Consider the following 15,133-nt stretch of genomic DNA (forward strand, 5'->3'; position numbering starts at 1 on the left):
GTGTGTGTGTGTGTGTGTGTCTGTGTGTCTGTGTGTGTCTGTGTCTGTGTGTGTGTGTGTTTCCAACATTACGAAGGGGACCAACACTTTTCAAAACTTAGAGGACAGCTAGGAGAGATTCCTCCTCTTTAGAGGACGTCCTTAAGCATATGGTGCCTCGGGGCAGGGGTGCGGGTGCGGGTGCGGGTGCGGGTGGGGGGTGAGAAAGCCTTTAACTAACGGAGCCTGGAGAGGGATTAGCTCGTAGAAAGGAAGGCAGTGGGGTGGGTGTGGAAAGGGATTGGTGCTTGAGAATCAAGCTCAGGTCTAACTGTAGGTTTAAAGGCTGGTCATCTTTTAAATACATCAGAGTGAAGAGTCAGGAAATCCCCTGAGCAGTGAGATGCATTCCCCAGGGCCTATTCTCTGGGCAGAGCATCTGCCCGCTGCTGCAAGGAAGCATCTCAGTGTAGGACCACCAGCTGCCAAGCACAGGGGGTTACCCCACCCCGACTCCTGTTTTCTAGAAGCTGACACCGAACAGTGCCTCCTTTACAAGCAAAGGACAGCGTGAGCAGAGGCCTAGGCACTTGGCGTTTTTTGAGGTAACTTTAGCTCTTACCAAGCTTGCTCCTAGCCCCTGATAGAAGGGAATCTCCAGACTGGTCATGGTTCCCTAGCGTAACACAAGTAGGAGGCTGGATGCTTAGCCTTGCCTGCTCTCCCTCTCCAGGGTCCGTGACTTCAGTGAGACCACAAAGCTTTTGTGTGCTGTAAGCCAAGAAAACCTAATGGGCAGGGTGCACTGGGCTCCAGAAAGGCGCTAATGTAGTCAGAGCTGAATCCTAAGAAGGCGCCCACGCCACGCCCCCCACCCCACCCCAAGTCTTTGCCTTACAGGCCTTTAGTGTAAACAGCTAACCACTTGCTAAAGACTGATTTCAATTCTTTTACCTAATTAGCAAAATACACCACCTGCTCAGCACCTCCTTCCTCGTGTGTGTTTGTAGTCCTGTTCCATTTCAAAAGCTGCACCTTCCGTCAAGGTGCACCTTCCCTTGCTGCCTTGAGCTGAAGCAATCTGTGAGAGTGGGGCTCCCCTGGACAGCCAGCCACACTCGCCCTAGCGGCTCATGCCCCCTGGGGAAGGAGGCTCTTAAGGACTTCTGCTGAGCGACTTTCATGTCTGTGTGTTCCCTCTCTAACAAGTGCTGGAAGCCAAAACACCAGGAGGAAGCCACCAGGAGAGAATTGTCAGGGAACTAGGAGGAAAGGTAGTAAGGTTGAAACCCGTTCAAACACTCATAGCAGTTCTTGGTGTCACCTCACTGTCCACCTCCTCACCGTAGGGAGCCACTGTGGGTGGGGCTGGGGGGCAGAGGATCTGTGTCCAGAATCAGCAGGGAAGTCCTTTGTTTTAATTGACTCTGTGGACTGTGGCCAGTCTCTCTCCTTGTCTTGGCCTCAGTTTCCCACCCCACATTTGAATGAAAAAAAAAAAAAAGAAAGTCCTCAGGATTTCTGTCTACCGTCCCGTGCAAGCCAGCACTTTGCAATTTTATGCATGTCATACAACAACCACATGTTGGGGAAGAGGGGCAACTCCCGTGCTTAGCTAGAGCTCAGGACATAGAATGTTCCAGGCCCTAAGGTCACTCACCAGCCTTTGGCCTCGGAGGCCTTTCAAGAGTTTCATCTTAAAGACATTCAGCATCTCAAATACCAGACGGCAGCTGCACAAATTTGGAAAGATCTAGTTAGGAAATGGACTTGGGGAAGCATCGCCTCAGGCGAAAAGGACTTTTCCCAGTGGACACAAAAATCAGCAGTATTGTGTCTGTTGCTGCCGACTGCGCAGATGCTTCTTGGATCCTGCCTACTCAGGTCCTTGGCTCTGGGCGGTTCTTTTCCACCCTGTGTGGGTCTTGATGACAAATGGAGGTTGTCTAAGTCTTCTGGTCCCAGCTGTCCCAGAAACCAGGCTCGGAAATCACTTCCAAGCTCATCTGTGGACTGCCTGCCTTTTAACCGCTCCCTCCAGAGACAAAGGCTCACAAAACGCTGCCGCTGCAGTTGGCCTTAGAGATACGCCTATGGTTCTCTTTGGATGCCCTCTGTGTGGAGAGGCATAATGGGCCAAGCAGGGAAGTACCTTGTGCAAGCCAGCACATAGAGGTCAGGGGGAGGGCGTCCTGGTGTCCTAAAAGTTGCCAAATAGAGTAAATTCTCTGCTACCCTCTTGAGGCAGGTGTTGCCACATCAGCCAGCCAGCCAGCCAGCCACCTGCACTGGGGATGAATTGTTTTTATTTTTTAATTTTTGGTTTTTCAAGACAGTGTTTCTCTGTGTAGCTTTGGCTGTTCTGGACTCGCTTTGTAGGTCAGGCTGGCCTCGAACTCACAGCGATCCACCTGCCTCTGCCTCCCGAGTGCTGGTATTAAAGGCGTGCGCCACCACCGCCTGCCTCATTGTTTTTGTTTTATTTATTTATTTTTATTTTTGTACATATACATTTATATTATCACACATATATACAATAGATTACCTATGGCTAGAAGAACCGTGACACAATCAGGAATTATGTAAATGTCACATTCTTAGTGTTTTGGCTATTTGTATTTGACAGCCTTGAAGAAGACATCTTTCCTATCTTGGCGTATCTAAATTTCTGAATGTAAATCGATCTCTATCACATACTGTCATTACCCATTGTTTTTATTTTTATTTTATTTTATTTTTACTATTTCAAACAACAAGCCCTAACCTCTTTGTGGGCAGAACAGAACCCTCCAGCTTCAGGGAGTACTTTACTTTCTGAAACTGAAACTTAGTGTCATATTCATTCCCTGGGCAACATCTAGAGTTACGGAGAAAGAGCCGGGGTGTGTCCAAGGGAAGACCAGAGAGGCCTTGTCAGGTCTCAGGCCTGTAGTGTCCTACCAGTGCCTAGTGCCTGTATCCTCGGCCCCACCCCACCTCTCTGTTCCCCTCCACCCCATCCCAGGCCCCATCTTGTCCCATCGCTGTGTGTATGCCCATCCCCCCCACCCTACCCCCACCCCCACCCCAACACAGGGAAAAGCTTCCTTCTGATTGCCCTGAGCAACCACAGGCCGGGAGAGCATCCCAGGCTAGACCAAGAGTAAAGTTTCCATGTTAACAGTCTGGACTCACTCAGTGGGTTGGAAACAATGTTTCCCCCTTCAGAAGGCACTGCAGCAAAGGCTGAGTTGACTGAGTTTGGGCAAACGGATCTCACTACGTAGCCCAAGCTGTGTCTGTTGTACTAAGGCTTGCCGCACTCACCACACTGGCTGGGATTTTCCATACAAAATTTTTCTAAAGTAAAGTAGAAAATAAACAAAGCTTAGTAACAGAAATTGTAGCATACAGATTTGTTTTGTTTTGTTTTTTGAGTACAGATTAAAAAAAAAAAAAAGACATAAGACACATTTGTAGAAAGACTAAAGCTTGCCTTTTAAAAGTCCATGACCTGTCACCTAGTACTGTGCTGTGTGACCGGGTAGCCGCTGGCCCCTTATTGTTCTTGAGTGTTTGAGATGTGGTTACTATGACTTGAGGTTCTACAAAGGTAAACTACACACTGGACTTTGAAGATCTACTACAAAAGAGTGGGGGGTGGGGGGTGGAGGGGGGGTGGGGTGGGGGTTGCGGCTGGCCAAACAGCTCAGCAGGTGAAGGCACTTACCATCAAGTCTGAAGGCCTGAGCTCAATCACCCAAGACCCACATTGCCGAAGGAGAGAATTAACCGCCACAAGTTATCCTATTACACTATCATGCTCCGGCTGTGGCACACATCACACACGCATACATGCACGCACACACACAGGCGCACACACGTACTCATGTGTGCCAAAGCATAATTTTTTTTTTTTTTTGAGACAGACTTGGCTGTCCTGGACTCCCTTTGTAGACCAGGCTGGCCTTGAACTCACAGAGATCCTTCTGTATAAGCCTCCCAAGTGCTGGGATTACAGGTGTGTGCTACCACACCCACCTAAGAAACAATTCTTAAAAATGCTCAACTCATAATGTCATTGCATGCCTGAGGTTATGTTTTGGATATAAATATGGAGTAAATAAATGCAATCCTACAGTTACTTTCCCTCCAACTCTGCCGTTAAGCTAGCTATAAAAGGCTATGCTTCCTGGGGGGGGGGGGGTCACATATCACATCCCTGTTAGACAGTCCTAGTCTAGAGAAACTGTGATAACATTTTAGTGTCCTTCCCCCATTTGTGTGTATATATTTGGGGAGTTCAGCTTCAGATTAAAATCCTAAATGTGACTTTTCAGGGCTCCCATAGACAATGACAAAGGTTGACGGGGCAGGCAGTGTGGAATGTGGTCCTCCGCCCAGCCTGTGGGACTCGGGCAGGGCACAGTCCTCTCTGGGAAGAGTTGGCACGAAGGACTCGGGCCCTGAGGCCCGTGTTTCTTGCCTATTGCAACTCCAACCCAGAGTTAGCACTCCCGGGAGTCTTCCTCCCCTGAGGTCTTGGCTTTCCCAAGGGTGTCTGCACAGGCCTCCCTTTCAGGAGGAGGCGTGAGAAGTGTGACTGTGCTGTGGAAACAACAAAAAAGGAACCCAGGATGAGGGTGTCCTGAGCACAAGGGAGTCACTTTGAAGAACAGGGTACAGTCTGCTTCCTTCCTTCCTTCCTTCCTTCCTTCCTTCCTTCCTTCCTTCCTCTATCTATTTATTTTATTATACCACCCAGAAAAAAAAAGGCAGCTTAGAATTTGGGGAGAAGGGGCCTGGAGAGATGGCTCAGAGGTTAAGAGCACTGCCTGCTCTTCCAGAGGTCCTGAGTTCGATTCCCAGCAACTACATGGTGGCTCACAACCATCAATACCCTCTTCTGGTGTGCAAGTGAGCATACAGGCAGAGCACTGTATACATAATAAATAAATACATCTTTAAAAAAAAAGAATTTGGGGAAAAGGCAATTTGGATGTAAGCTACTGAAGAAGCTGTCTGAAGGAGCTTGCATTGTGCCCTTCCTCAAGGCTCTGGGAATGCAGGGGGGGGGGGACTGTGTCTTCCCAGAGCCAAGGGCAAGCAAGCCGTAAGGGTGCAGCAAGGATCCTTCCAGCAATGTGCCTGACATGAAGTAGGCACTGGCATACGAGGCAGGCAGGCATAGTATGCCTAAATAGTTGTTAGAGTCTGCCCCATCACCTGACCTTCACATGACCCGGAAACACCTCCCTGCTCCTTTGTGGATTCTTTAGTCAATCAGACTTTTATGAACCCTTTGCCCTATGCTAGCAGAGTGTTAGGCACCAAGAGAGGCATGTCAAGGGTTGAACCATGGGGATTTAATAGTCAAGAGCACGGGCAAGGCCACAGGCACATCTGTAAGTCCCCAGGTCACATAGGAACCGTGAAGGGGAGGAGCTGGCTAGAGGAGGCGAGGACAGAGAGGAACAGAGGGAGACTTCTTTAAGCAGAGGGCTGAGGGAAGGGTCCATGGCTGAGAGGAGATCCTGCCCTCCCGCTGGCCACCTTCTCCGTTTCCATGCAAAATACCCAGAAGACACAAATAAAAAGGAAGGATTTATTCACTCTGGGTTTCAGAGTTTAGTCCACGGTTCCGTGGCTCTGTGTCCTTGGGCAAAACGTGGCATGTGTGAGGAGCTTTGTCACCTCGGAGAGGACAGGGAGCAGAGAGTGAGGAGGCTGCAGGCAGCAGCTGTAACCTTCAAGGGCACACTTCTGTGACCTTCCTCCTCCAGCCAGGCCTCACTTCCTAAAAGTTTCTAGAATTTCCCAAAACGATGCCAACAGCTGGGGATCATACATTCAACACAGGAGCCTGTGGAGCTAGTAATACTCAAGCCATGACATTCCACAGGGTCAGTAACAGACCTCAGCAAATCTATCTTTCTTCCTTCTCACCTTTCTTTCAGTACACACACACACACACACACACACACACACACACTCTCTCTCTTTCTTCTTCTTCTTCTTCTTCTTCTTCTTCTTCTTCTTCTTCTTCTTCTTCTTCTTCTTCTTCCTCCCCCCTCGCCTTTCTCTTTTTCCTTTGCAAGAGTGTCACTACTGAGCCCAGGTTGGCCTTATGCTTTTCCTGCCTCTGTCTCCCAAGTGCTAAGACTGTAGGTATGTGCATTATGCCTGCTTGGCAAATAATTTTTGAACAGCATCCCCTCAGCAAGAACAAAATACATAAATTGGCATAAAGATTTACTAACCTAAGCTGGATGTGGTGGCTGGACACACCTTTGGTCCCAGCACTTGGGAGACAGAGGCAGGCAGGACTCTGTGAGTGTGAGGCCAGTCTGGTCTACATGCCAGCTCCAGGCCGATGAGAGCTAGTCTAAGAAAGAGAGAAAGAAAGATAGGCAGAAGAAAAGAGGGGGAAAAAAAAATCCTTCCATTCTGTGAATACTGTCAAGTCAGCATTTCCCACAGAAGATGGATTTTTTTTTTCTTTTCTTCTCTGCTTTCTTTCTCTTTTTTTGTGTTTGTTTGTTTGTGTGTTTGTTTTGTTTTTTGAGACAGGGTTTCTCTGTCCTGCACTTGCTTTGTAGACCAGGCTGGCCTCAAACTCACAATGATCCTCCTGCCTCTGCCTCCCAAGTGCTGGGATTGAAGGCGTGCGCCACCATGCCCAGCAATACTAAGGATTTTATGGCTAAGGATGAGATCTTGGATTCCCTTTGTGCTTCTGACTACACTGGGGCGTCCTTCGGAGAGCTACTGAAGAGTGCATACAGATGTGAGAAATTGCTATCTGTGGAAAGATCCTTGGGTCGGGATCCCTCGTTTCCCTGCCAAGGTGACAGAGAGGCCGCCAAGGGCAGCTCAGAGCTTCTAAAGTGCTCCTGGGTGAGAATGTGGAGCTGGTCCCGCTGAGGCACTGGCTCGGAGGCCTTGGCTTGTCTCCGCCTGACCTCACCCTACAGCGCAGCCTCAGCTTTAACTCCCGTGCTTTGGAAGCTGCTTCCTCCCGGGATGGGACTCTGTGCTCCGCCCATTCCCAAACCCTCACGTCTCCAATTTCCAGCAAAATACTTTCTCTTACACAGAACTGGCAGGATCCAGCTTCAACTACTCCTATGCCAGGGAGAATCTGGGCATAGCACAGAAATTTTTAAAAAGGATCCATCCCTACTTCAGATGCTGTCTCACTGCCCCAGTAACAAGCCACCACTTCCTGTGGACCTAACATGAAACGGCAGAGACAGACCCCAGGACACAGTGTTTGCCATGCAAGCCTGAGGACCTGAGATCAGACATCTAGCACTCATGAAAAAGCTGGACACCATTGGCTTCCCTTGAACCCCAGTGCTGGCTAGAATGGGAAGAGGACAGGGACAGGCTGATCCCTGAGTTCACAGGCCAGCCAGTCTAGCCAATCCGCAAGCTCCAAGTTTGGTGAGAGACCCTGTCCCAAGAAATAAGATGGAGAGTGATAGAAAAATACACCTTACATTGGATTCTGCCCCCAGCCTCAAATATATATATTGTGTGTGTGTGTGTGTGTGTGTGTGTGTGTGTGTGTGTGTGTGTGTGTGTGTCTCCCTGCCTGTGTGAGAAACTGTGTCCACTTGCCAGCTGAAAAATAATTGCATTACTTCTTAGACTGGCTTGTCTCCAACTGCCAGAGGTTTTGACTCCTTTGCCCACACATTCTGAGCTCATAAGACCAGGGCTGTAAACATTTGTCTTGAGGTTTCCCTCTCTGTTCAGGGGACGCAGACACACCAGTGCTGTCCCATTACCACCAGCCAGACCTCCTGAGTTGGTGGAAACAGTTCCTCATTGGTTACTTTCCATTCTCCAGGCCCAGGGCCCTCCACGAGCACATCAGGGCCTGGTGCAAGAACAGCAACAGTGTTTCGTTCTGTGGCGGTCCAACAGCAAGAGCAGTTTGTCTCCACTCAGATGACGATGATAGCCTTGTGCAATTCTGCATATAGGGCTAAGCCCACAGGCGGCTCAGAGCCGCCTTTTTCTTCTTTTAGTGGGGTTTAAAAGGTTCCAGAGAAGGAACATTCCATCCTACAGAGAAGCTCTTTAAACAGGGAGGTAAACAACTCAATAGCTCCAGGAAGTCCCTGAAACTGACCAGACTCACTGGCTCCCTCCCTGTTAGAGTTAGCTGTCAAAGTTGCAAAGCAAACAAACAAACAAACAACAACAGCAAACCACTCTCAGACAACCTAAACTGCAAAGACTCTGAGACTAGACCAGCCACGTGGAAGACGCAGAAACCAGCTAAGCTACCTGGAAGAGGTTTAGACCAACTGAGGCACTGGGCAAGGACACTCTCCAACCTGTTGAGTGCCTGCAGGCTGCACAGTGTGCTCCAGGTTCCCAGCTTTTGTGAGCTGACACACATGCAAGCTAGGGTGGGCATTGGTGCTGCAGCTGCCTTTGAGTCATTTCTGCTCCAGAAGTAACCCCTCACCCATCTTTCTGTCAGTAACCTCAATAAATTCACTGGCTCGTCAAGTTAGACTCCATGGTTGGCCATATATGTTGTGGGATCCCTACCTGGGGTGAGTAGATGTGTGTTATGTCTCCCCAGGAAAAGTTTAGCCACACAACAGAAATAAGTCCCAGGGCCATCTAAGAAGCTTGCTTGCTTGAAGCCAATTGTTCTGTGTCTCCAGTGGACTTGGCACAGACATGGGTAGAGCACTGGTGTGAATGCCAGGCAAACAAACTCCCTTCACAGGGATGTTGCTCCCGCCTCCCAGACGATGCACAAGCCAGGGCTGTATAGCAGGAAATGGGATGTTCCGGGTGTGTGACTGTGAGGACAGGGGTTGTTCACAGGTCTGGTGCCTGAGATGAGAGGCTCAGGGGGTGAGCAAGAGGGTGGTGAAGCAAAACAGCAGATTGTAAACTTCATCTCTTTCCATGGTTACTAGGGCAAGAGGGGAAATAAGAGGAATCAATCTGTGTGGCGTATAGCTGGACTCTCCAAATTCGTTAAAAGTCGCCACTCACCTCTACTATCTTGTTTATGTGCATGTTGAAGGGACCAGATCTCTGTTCCTCTGATGTTGTAACAGCCTGAAATAAAACAGAGGCAGCAAACGCTTTCTTTTGTCTAGGGGTGTTGGAAGTGGGACAAAAGTGGATCTCACACCATCAGTTAATTGGATGTTCCTGTAATTGCCAGGTCAGAGGGTGTCCTGTTCCCCGCCCCCCTGCCCCCCTTCCCCCCACCACACACACAGAAGGAAGGCGCTTGGGTTTCCAGTTTGCGACTGACACCGGGCTCAACTTCGTGATTGGGACAGACATTTTCTCTCTTCTTCCTTCTTTTACAGTGGAAAGGCAAGCCCTTTGTGCACAGCCTCCCTAGAGTTTTTTGGAGCACTCCGTTCTGAAGTTTCATGGTCCCGGTGAGGACACTAAAGGCACTTTCAAACTCATACTCCTGGGCTGTAAAAAAAAAAAAAAAAAAAAAAAAGATGTGGGGGACTGATCAAAGGTGAGCTGCGGGTTTATGACCTCTCCCCCCAGGCCTTCTCCCCTCTCCCTGACAGTTTTATAGAAGTCTTTCTTCTCAGCTTCATCCAGATCAAAGACTTGGATGCAAGGGTCTCCTCAGCCCCCCACTTGTCAGGGAAGGAAGGGATTACCCTGAATTAAAATCTTAAATAAAGCGGGTTTACCCACCTCCGGGGTGGGGGGTAGGGGGTGGGTAGAGGGAGGCGACCAAAGGCTCACAGAAGCAGAGCCATGCAAGGACTGGGGTTGAATTCTAGAGTGACCTTTCCCCTCGCCCCTGCAGCCTGCCCTGCTCCCGTCTTCGCCCTGTCCTGTCCTCCTAACGCCCATTCCTCCTCATCGCTAGCTTCCAAACAGAAACTCTCCGATCCTTTGTACACAGTATCAGTTAACATCTGCAAGCTGCTCTTATCCCAATCATGAGAACAGTGTTGGGGGCCACTCGAAGTCTCCCCTAGACCCCCAAGCTCGAGGCCTCAGAGATCTGAACGGAATGTGGGCGGGAGCTGCGTGTTCAGGTCACAGCCCGGTTCATTCACTGACTCTCTTTCACTACCTTTCCGGCTGCCCTTGCCTTGGCATAACAGGATTTAGGTCCTGTCAAGGTGGGGCACATCAGGGAAGTTTCCTGCATGTGCCTCCTGACGACTGGAATGGCTTTAGTCCTGGGATGCTCTGTGCATTGATGCAAATTAAGTGGGAGCACAGGGAATTCTGGGACCAGTTCCCTTCTACGTACGTTCAGGGCAACTCAGAACAGCAGATTCTCATGGTGTTTGACAAAGACATACCGCACAAGTTCCTCAAGTCACAAAATCTTATTTGAAGGGACTTGAGGATCACCTAAGACACGCCCACCTAAGTCACGCCCACCTAAGTCACGCCCCGGCAAAGGTGAAGAAGTAGCTACAGAAAAGCAAAGCAAACCTTGTTCCCCAGAGTCACCTCCCAAACAAGGAGGCCTGTGCGAGCTTCAGGGACCAGCATGTTATGTCAGCTACTCAAGAAATGCTGAGCGAAGCACGGGGAGTCTAGTAGAAAAGTGGGAGCAAGGATAAAAGGACCTAGAGGGGACAGGAGCTCCACAAAAAGACCAACAGAGCTAACTAACCAGGGCCCAGAGGGGCCTGCGGAGTCTGAAGTATCAACCAAGGACCAGGCATGGACTGGACCTAGGCCCTCTACAAAGATGCAGGTGATGGGCAGCTCAGGCTTCATGTGGGTCCACTAGGAAGGGGAGCGAGGGCTGTTTCTGACATAGACTACGTTGCCTGCTTTTCGGTCACTACCCCCCTGACTGGACTGCCTTGCCAGGCCACAAAGGAAGAGGATGCACTCACTCCTGATGTGAGTTGATAAGCTAGGGAGGATGGGTAGAGAGGCTCCCCTTTTCTGAGGAATGGGGGTTGGGGGGGGAGGGGAGGAAGGTGTTAGGATTGAAAATGAAAATGAGACAACAGATATGAATATAGAGAGATTTATTTAGGGAGAAGGGAAATGGAGAGGATTGGCACCTGAGTGGGCCGTGAGGGTAGGGAGAGACAGAGACAGAGGGACAGAGACAGAAACAAAAGGGGGTGCCCTTAGAAAAAGTGCAAGAGTAAGAGACAAAGTGAGAGAGGGAGAGAAGGCGGCAGGTCGGCCCCTTTTATATCCTGGGCTCCTGGCACAGTTAGGGGCGGGCAGGCAGGCGGTGACGTCTGAAGCAGCCTTCCCTTCCTGGAGGACCCACAATGAAGCCTGAGCTGCCCGTCGGCTACATCTATGTAGAGGACCCAGGTCTGGTCCATGCGTGGTCCTTGGTTGGTGCTTCAGACTAAGCAATGCAGGGGGCGGGCCGCTTGTATGCCAACAGGGGGGAGGGTGGGCCTGGGAGGAGAGAAGGGAGGGGGCTCTGACCAGAATGTAAGATAAATAAATAAATTAATTAATTAATTAATTAATAAAAAAGAAAGTTGAAGTGGGAGGGTCTTGAAACTGAGACCAAGCTACACAGTGAAATTCTGTCTCAAAAGAAACAAAAATCTAACAAACGCTAAAAGAAAATAGATAAATGAACGAAACAAACAAAAAAAAAAAAACGCAGGAGAATGGTCCCGGGATGGGATTTACGTTGTAGAGTGTTTGCCTAACACACATGAAGCCCTGGGTCTGACCCACAGTGCCACATAAACTAGGTGTGGTGGTGCATACCTGTAATTCCAGCACTCAGCAGGAAGCCAGAAAGAGAAAAAGTCCAAGATCACCTTTGGTGTATAGTGCATTTGAAGCAAGCCAAGCCTGTGCTGCAGCATGTCTCAAAAAAAAAAAAAAAAGGTGTGTGGTGTGTGTGTGTGTGTGTGCCTTCTACTCTACGGGCTGGGCTGCCTTACGGTGCTCAGAGTGGACATTAACTCCTGGAGGCTTCATCTCCTCTGGGACTGCTAGCCCAGCGTGGCCTTCATGGGATCTAACTACAGTAGATTTGGGGAGCTGCTTTGAGAAAGCTGCTTCCCAAGTATACGCCCCAAACTTTGGGGCCACATCAGTGTCCCACCTTCACTCCTTCCTGTGCATTCTTTTCCCTGTGGGTCTCTCCATCCCTAGTGCCCCAAATCCAGCTCCTCCCTGATTTCCCTCTCCTGTCCCCTCCCCTGGACCCTGTCTGGACCGCATCCCACCCTCCTCTTCCTGCCCAGGCTTTCTGGCTGGTTCCAGCTCCACCTCTCCTCCTCCTGTAGGTCTTATCACCTGCTCTGCACTCTGGCATTTTAACAAGGCTGCAGCCTGGCTCCAGGGCCCCACCCGAGGGCAATTGACCCCTATTTGCATTCTAAGAAGAGAAGTTGGTCCTATGTGTGGGCAGGGCGGTGTTCTCAGCCAGTGTTTCTTGAAGTGTGTTCCCAGGGCCTACAGCATCAACGTTACCCGGATATTTGTTAGGAAAGCAAATTCTCAGACTCCACCTCCCAGGCCTACTGCTCTAGAAACTCTGCGTGGGTCTCAGACATATTCAAATATAAGGACCACATAGGATTCCTGTCCTCACAGCACCAGCTCGGTGGGCACACAACCATGGACTAGCGCTCTTTGATGCTGTCCTGGTGGAGCCTTTGAGCTGTATCAGAGGCCACAGAGGTGATTATCAGCAAATGTACAATGTGTGGGACCAGCATTCTCCTTGCCTTATTGTCCAGAGCAGACTCCGTGCTCCCTGAACACAGTACTGGTGGGTCCACAGTGTGTGGGGTATCAGACACACTCAAGTGGCCACAGGGTGAGGGAGCTACAGCTGGCACTGAGCCAGGGGGTAGTGACAGGTACGTAGAAGCCGCTTTTACTGGAAAACATTGACTCCTCCCTTGAGCCCTCAAGGTAACTGAGAACTGGACAGAAACCCTGGTGTCTCTGCCTTTGCTTTGCAACTGCCTTCTTTGCCTCAGGTAACCTGCTTGTCTCTGCTGGTAGGCATGATGGCCACTCAAGGAACCGGCGACCCTGAACAGATCTTATTCCCTCCACAGCTGAAAGTCAAAGGTTACAACAATGGAGGCATCTTACTATCAGTCATTAGTGTTCCGTTCTAGACTCCCAAAGGGCGCCTGAAGGTCTCCGGTTATGGTCTGAAATTGGCAGCCATCATTGGCAGAGCCAATGTGTAGGGTGAACCACACACCAGATGGAGGCCTTTACCCACAATGCCAAAGCTGCGCCCTGGAGCAGCAGTAACCATCTCCAGTGAGCCAGCTTGTGCCTTCAAACAACGCGGACTCATCCACGCCACCTTTCCAGACGTAGCCTGAGACAATGATAGTTCTGCCCAGGCACTGTTTGATTAAGGATAAACCTGGGCTCTTGACCCCTTCCTCGATTTAAACCTAAACTCTACAAAACCAGTCTTGAGGCAGGGGGATGTCGTTGGGTCTCTTTTCCCAATATGCATAGTTTAAGTGTCCTCTCTGCTTTTCACCACTGCTCATCTCTTTAATGGGTGGGTGTATCGGGACTGGCAGCCAGACTCACCTAGCCTGTTGGAGCTGCAGAAGCTGCAGTTTTTAATCCTAACACTCTAGTGACAGGAAGATGACCACACAAAGCTACGATTTCCCTAAGCACCAGAACTTGCCTTGTGCGCAGAAGTGGAGGTGGTATTTTGGGAAATACATATGGCCAAGGGACATTATCACATTCCATTTTACTTGTGTCCTGATTCACTGTACCAGCCAGTACTTCACCTAGGAATTGTGACACAGAAGAAAAGAGGCAAAGAGAAAGCAAGGGGTTGCTTTCTCAGTCTTCTTTTGCATGGAGGTCAGAGAGGAGGTACATGTGTCAGAAAGGGCTTTTACCCACTGAACCACCCTTCCAACCCCCTCCTTTTTTTTTCTTTTTTTTTTTACACAGTATCAAAAGGGTCTGTTGAGTTATTGATTTTTGCTTCCTTTCAACCTTTGAAACTTCAACTTTTTCTGGGCTCTTGCTGACTCCCAATTTTCTTTTCTTTCTTTCTTTCTTTCTTTCTTCATTTTATTCGAGACAGGGGTTCTCTGTGTAGCCCTGGCTGTTTTGGAACTCACTCTGTAGACCAGGCTGGCCTGGAACTTACAGTGATCCACCTGCCTCTGCCTCCCCCAAGTGCTGGGACTAAAGGCGTGAGCCACCATTCCCTGGCTCAATTTTCTTAAAAGTTGATGACAACCAGGCTTAATGACGCATGTTTGCAGTCTCATCATGCCTGAGTTAAGGGTGGGAATAATGAAAAGTCAAGGCAAACCTAGGCTTCGTAGCAAGACTTGGTTTTTGTTGTTGATGTTTTTGAAGTTGATGATGACATTTTTCTCTACTTGTCTTGATTGCATGAACCTCCTTCCATCGTTGTGTGCGTCCCCTTACGCAGGCTAATCAGCCAGAAAGATGTTCTCTGGATTAGTTTTCTTATTCTTCCTCATCATTGCAATTTTAGCCTCTGGGTTTTATTTTTAGGGCCATCCCGTTTTAGCCGGACTCCCTTTCATAGCATCTCACTATGGCTGCCTCTATTCTGAACTTTTGGCAACATATTTTCCCGGTCTATGAGTCTGAAGATGCCAACCCTGCTCTGCTAGGATGGCCCTCCTCCACAGGCTGTCCGCATTTTTACCCAACAGCAGACCTCTGCTGGTCAGAGCAATGCCTGGAGCCACACTTCCATTTGCTGCTGTCACCCCCTTCCTTTCAATGGATGAACATTTCAATTGGGCCACTGAAGACTTGACTAAGTTAAAAGTTTAAAGACGTACAAGGTGTAGGGACTTCCGCACGTGCACCTGTTAAGAAGTCAACACTTACCCCGCTGTTCTTACCTCTCTGCTCCCTTTCCAGCGATATCTGTGACAGGAACATCCATCCAATCCTCACTTCTCACTACATAATTTCCTATTTCTCCCCCCAAAAAGGAAGAGCCATGTTCCCACCTCTTGAAGGTAAGGAGGTTTGCGGCTCGCTCTGGCAGAAGGGGCTGCTGTGCGATTTCTAGATCACAGAGGGGCAACTCCGACCCAGCAGCCTCCAAGGATCTTGCTTGGAACCCAGCAGCACTTCCGTGGGGAATAAAGAAATGGGTCACTGGGAGGAATCACGTGGGGAAGGCGCAGGGAGTTCCTGGGTGGCAGCCCAGGGG

The sequence above is a fragment of the Acomys minous genome, assembly GCF_964271855.1.
Source record: "Acomys minous genome assembly, chromosome: 11".
In the NCBI taxonomy this organism is placed as follows: Eukaryota; Metazoa; Chordata; class Mammalia; order Rodentia; family Muridae; genus Acomys; species Acomys minous.